This window comes from Gavialis gangeticus, unplaced genomic scaffold, assembly GCF_001723915.1.
Source record: "Gavialis gangeticus isolate Ggan-Ray unplaced genomic scaffold, GavGan_comp1, whole genome shotgun sequence".
Taxonomy (NCBI): Eukaryota; Metazoa; Chordata; order Crocodylia; family Gavialidae; genus Gavialis; species Gavialis gangeticus.
This window is the reverse complement of record NW_017729022.1, coordinates 120,318,190-120,324,387: the sequence shown is the minus strand read 5'-3', so window position 1 is coordinate 120,324,387 and position 6,198 is coordinate 120,318,190.

The following is a 6,198-nucleotide window of genomic DNA, read 5'->3' as shown; positions in this document are numbered from 1 at the left end:
TAGGGAGGCATTCGGAGCCTGGAAGGTGGTCGGGCGCAGGGAGGTGGGCAGCTCGATGCAGGAGCGCCCCCTACTGGCCCGCCTCACGTGATGGAAACAGCGGAGGGATACGAATACCCAGCTGTGTTCCTGAGGTGGGGTCCCTGCACCCGCCACACCCTGTGTCCCCCTAGGAAGGCCACACACCAACTGCCTTAGCCTGCCTGCAGCCCAGCACTGCTGCCTGGCACTGCACTGCCTTGCACCTCACGGTGCAGTTCCCATTCCATCCAGTCCAGCAGGGTGCTGCAGGTTGCAGCCAGGCCTGCCAGCACCCAGGCCTAGCTGCAGGCAGCTTCTGGCTGCTGGGGCCAACTCCACCTGCCTGCAGCCCACAACCAGCAGCCTGCTATGAGCCTGCAGGTGCTGAAGGCCATTGCCTTAGCTGTACAGAGGCCAGTCCCAGCCATGATGAGGCACAGAGACAGCTGTGCAGAGGCCCATGATGGTGTGCTCCTTATCCATTGCCATGCCAATGCTGTACACACCACCCGAGGCCCCAGTTGGTCCATGGAGGAAACTGGTGACCTCATGGTGCTGGGTGGAAAGGTGGAGGTGCAGCACCAGTTTGAGCAGAACGGACATTCCAACACCTACGTCTATGAGGTGCTGTCAGGCCAGATGTGGGAGCATAGCCACTCCCAGTCACTGCAGCAGTGCTGCATAAATGTCAAGGCCTTGTGGGCACAGTGGGTCACCATCACAGACCACAGTTGTTAGTCAAGGAGTGCCCATAATTCCATGCCTTTTATGTGGCAACTGACAGACACTTTTTAAAAAAAATACATTTCTCTCTCTCTCTCTCTCTATACATATATAGTTATAGTTATATATATATACACACACACACACACACATCATCTAGAATAAAACTTTCCATCACAATCCTTAAACCACATTAAGAAACTGTGCACCTGATGCAATAAACACAGCCGTTCCCCTGCGTCCCCATGCACCAACCCACTGCCCTTCCCTAACCCAATCTCAGTCCCTTAGTCCAAACCCTGATCTGGGGTTTGCCTTCTCAGTTCATTCCCTGTCCTTGTTGCTGTCGATTTTGCTGTCACTTCCATTGCTGCTGATCCTGTTGCTGTCTTCCTCACTGTCTCTGGGTCCAGTTGTGTCACTGTCCTTTCCTTTTTCTCTGTCCTCTTCCCCTCCCAGGGGATCTTCAGACTGTGCCAAGTGCCCCTTTTCCAGGTGGAATTGGCTGCGTCTACTGATGGACATACTTAGGCCCCAGGACCCAGGCTGCTGTCTATAGCTCCATGGGTGGCCTGCCTGAGCTTCCTCTTTGGCCTGGCACCCCTGGTGACACATCACCAGGAGAGGGCCCCTTGGGTGTCCCGCAGCCTGTCCTACCTAGCTTCCCAGCTGCACCCTCCACCAGCAGCTCAGGGAGCCTGGGCCAGTGCCTGCTTCACCATTTCTGCAGATCCAGGTCCCACCATGGGGCACGGCCAGCCATGACACTGCCAGCCATCAGCAGTGCCAGCTCCTCCCTGGGCAGGGTCCCCAGCCAGGCACCCACGTGCTGTGCCTAACCATTTGAGGACACTACCTGGAGCAACATGCCATCGCCGACCACCACGACTGCATGAAGCCACCAGTCGTGTCAGCTCCAGCCATGTGATAAGGTCCCTGCCCCTGCGCCTGCCCCCAGCCCCAGCCCACCTGCACTCCCCTTACCTGGGGATCTCCACCCACAGCACACAGGGAGGTGGGAGACAGTGCAAAACTTTATTGAGCAGCTCATGCCCCTGCAGCTAGGCGGGCACAGGCCTCGCATGTCGAGCAACATGTCACTGCTGGCACCAATGTCTTCTTTGGCAGCAGGATGCAACCCCAGGGTCACCGCCACCCACAGCTGGGGCCCTGCAGATGTGTCAGCTGTGCCAGAGGAGGTCCCTGGAAGACACCTGGTCACGGCATCAGACGACCAGCTGGCAGATGCATAGGCCTGGTGGGTAGAGGACATGGTATGCCAGGACAGGTGGTGGGCAAAGGACATTACCCACGATGACATGTGGGACTGGCGTGAGGAGGTGTCGAACTGTTGCAAAAAAACATGGGACCGGGCAGACAGGGAGTTCTGAGTGCAGCTCCTGGCCCTTGAGCATGAGCAGGTGGAGGTGCTGTGGGAGCAGAACACCATCCTGGCCCAGGCAGTGCAGGCCATGGATGACAAGCATCAGGTGCTGTTTTGACTCTGGCGGTTGCCTTCATGCTGCCCCCTGCCTAGCCTCCAACCCTATCCCCACCTGCCCCCTGGCAGTCACCCAGTGCTGACCAGCAGGCCCTGGCCTGGGCCTGGGAGAAGATCTTGTGCCACCTCCAGCAGCCAGGAGCCCCTGCCCTGGCCCTTGCTCCAGGTCCGGTGCCCTTGCTCCAGCCCCCTGCCTGGGTCCATCTCTACTCCTCACCCAGCCTCCGCATTGCGTGCGGAGCCAGAGCTGCCTGCAATGGGGTTAGGACTACAAGTCAGCCCTGCTGGCCCTGGACACCAGCTGCTGGAGGAGGAGCTGCCCATGTTGGGAGAACACCAGCCACCATCTCCCCTAGGTGAGCCCCCCACCTGCCACACTCTCTGTGGCATGTAAGCCCATGGGGGACCAGCCAGAAGCCAGGGTGCTGGCCACCTGTCCCCGGGCTCTGCCCCCTAGTCACCCCTAGTCCACAACCCCTTGTTAAGTAATAAAATGGGATTCTGGACTAGTATTCAAGGATTAACATGACACCTCATTCAATAAATGACAGAAAGGCTTTATTTACTACAGGTATTCAAAGTTAAATAAGCCCAAAAAAATAAAGTCGCGTGTTTAGCTATAAAGTGAGAATTTCTCACCAAACAGGCAAAGAAAAGCAGTCTGTTTCTTTTATCAGCTTCTTCAGGTGCCGATCTGCTCACCTCCAAGACAACTGGGCACAGTAGCAGTTCATGTCAGAGATTTCTCACTCTTAAAGCACGCATTGTTAGTTGTTTCATTCCTCTTCTTATACCCTTTAGCTCAGCATCTTCAAAGCATTCTTGTAGTTGTGTAAGTCAAGAGAGAGTCCCAAGCAGTAATTGGCAAGAAAATCCTGTTAATCAAACTGTTCATAATTGGTTATCATAAAGTTCTAATTTGAATGAATTACTACTACATTTGGAATATATATCAAGAAACTGAATCACAATCACAAAAAACACAAGGTTTTTCAGGAGTCATCCTTGAAAGATCAAGGGAACCAGTAAAGCAAAACAAAAGTAGAGAAATCTATCACATATGGAAAATGACTCTTCCTGCACATAAACATGAGTTAATTGCAAAAGAAATATTTACCAAACTAATTCATCAAAGATAAACATTTCACACAGCCACATACTCGGCAACTAGGAGCCTACTTAAAATTATCATGACTATAGTAAGATAAGCTGGAAGTGATACCTCATTATTTCTTCTCAGATGGCCTAGCTGTGAACTCACATCCCCTTGCACTATGTAATTATCATCAGTATTTTGTATTTTAACTTTTGTGAGTAGGCCCCAGCTTAGCTTGAGTTTCACAGTCATCACTCCCCATCCCCGGAAGGCACACAAAGAACATTATACACAATTTTCAAGGGGAAGAAGATATTTTATTGTTGGTGGGTGGGGTAGGTGGTGAAGGGGCTCTGTTGGTTGACAGGGGAGAGCGGGCTGTTTCATGTAAGGGAAATATAAACTTGTTCTTGTGAGATGGGTTTTCAGTGACCATGGTACTGGGGTGGGTGGGGGTCTGTGGGTGGCAGTGCAGGTTGGCTAGAGTAAGGAGTGATGGAGGAGGTGATTGGCCAGCACCTGCCATACCTGGTGCCCTGGCCCCCACTGGTGGGTGTGTGGCTCTCCTGGGGCCTTGGCACCTCTGCATGCTGCACCTCCTCTGCCCATGCCTTGTGGAAGAACTCCCCCAGGCCTTGCAGATGTTATGCAGCATACAGACTGTGACAATGACCTGGGGGGTGTTGTCTGTGACAAACTCAAGGCTGACAGTGAGGGTATGCCAGTGGTCCTTGAGGCGGCTGAAGCCACACTCCACCAGGGCATGGGTCTGGCTGTGGTTAAAGTGGGCCTGGCAGGGCAGGAGCAAGTAGGTGGGATCCCTAATGAAGAGGGGCAGGACAGCCGTGGCGCCCAGCTGCAGGTCCAGCACCCCAGTGCAAAACATTCACTCTCCACCAGGCCTGGCAGGCCAGGGTTCTAAAGGACATGGTGTTGTGGGCACTGCCTGCCTAGCCAGCACTCATATGCATAAAGGCCTTGCGGTAGTTAACGATGGCCTGGAGCATGAGAGTGTGAAATCCCCTCTGGCTGTAATAGTAGTGGCCTCTGTGGGACAGGCAGGTGATGGGTATGTGGGTCCCATCCAGGGCCCCAATGTACTGGGGGAATCCCAGGGCACAGAACCCCACCATCACTGCCATGGGGTTGTGCAAACAGAGCACAGTGTCTGCCAGTAAGTCCTAGAGAGTGCTGCACGATTCCCAGATGGCCTTCCTGGTGGTGGCCTTGTTTATGCCAAACAGATGGCTGAGATACCACAGGCTGGTAGGTGTGGGCAGCTTGTGCAGGGTGAGAGCCAGGAGGGTGCCCACAGAGAGGGGCAGCTGCATGCTACTCCAGGTGTGGCCAGATTGCTCCAGCAAATCACAGAAGGTTACCCGGGTCATGGGGAAGGCCTGCAGCCACTGTTCATCATCCTAGGTATGCTGGACAACACCAGTGCTGGCTGGCCCAGCAGGCCCAGAGGGCTGGAGGCCCAGGATGGCAATGGCAGCCCTGAGGTGGCATCCTGGAGCCTGTTGGTGGTGTCCCTGCAGCGGTTCAATGAGGTGGATGGGGTTGAGGCAGCAGGTGTGCGGCAATGGCCCTGGGACAGTGAATGGCAGTCTGGCAGGTAACTCCTGCACATGGGGAACTGGGTGGGCCAGATGGCCCCGGGCCAGGTGGTGGTTGGTGCATCAGGCCAGCAGGGCGAATGCAGCAGCCAGCAGGAGTCCAGGGTGCTGGTCACTCTGCCCATGGCAAGGTCTGGAGCAGCCATGGTGCAGGGAGGCACAGGTGGCAAGGAGAGTGCTGCCACGTGTTGCCTCCGCACCACGCACGCTGCTCCTGGCCAGGGAAGTGGCTAATGAGCCTAACTTCTGTTCTGGGCAAACTGGTAGAAATAATAAAAAGAATTGTTCATCCATGTGCTAAATATGACTTGCTGGGGAGGAATCAACATGGCTTTTGTCATGGAACTACAGAAGGATCTGGCATGATTGAGTGAATGTGCAACTAAATGGCAAATGCATTTCAATGTAGATAAATATAAAGTGATGCACCTGGGCAAAAATAACTAAACTATACCTACATTATGATAGACTCTACAGTAGCTTTTGCCACACAGGAAAGAAATCTGGGAGTCATTACAGACAATTCACTAAAAACATCAGCGCAGTACTCAGCAGACATCAAAAAGTGGAAGAAATGTCAGGGATTATTAATAAGGGAATTGTAAAAAAAACAGGAAGAATCATCATGCTTCTTTATAAATCTATGTTGTGTCCATGCCTTGAATACTGTGCCCTGTTCTTCTATATCCTTTTTGAGGTGTGAGGATGAGAACTAGAGAAGGTCCCAAGAAGGGCAACAAGGATTATTAGCAGTGTGGAGGAGCTTCCATATGAGGACAGACTAAGATTTTAGAAAAGACACTTGAGGGGGGGTATGATAAGGGTTTACAAAATACTAAATGGTGAAGAGAAAGTAAATAGGGATTTATTATTTACTACCTCATAATATAAAAACTAGGGGTCATAAAATGAAGCTACAGTAAAAGCTGTGTTAACTGAAATTTAAACACCCCCCTCTCCCACCACACACACATATACACCCCACAGGGGTTTTCAAAAAGGTTGAAAACCCCTGCCTCAGATAACTGGAATTTTTAGATACCCAGCACCCCCTATTCCCCACTCATGCCCGTTAACAGAGCTTTTACTGTAGTAGGTAGAACGTTTAAAACTAACATAAGGAAGTTGATCGCATGATCAGGGGGCAGCAGGGCAGGCCCTATGAGGAGAGGCTATGGGACCTGAACCTGTTCAGCCTCCACAAGAGAAGGCTGAGGGGGGATCTAGTGGCCTGTTACAAA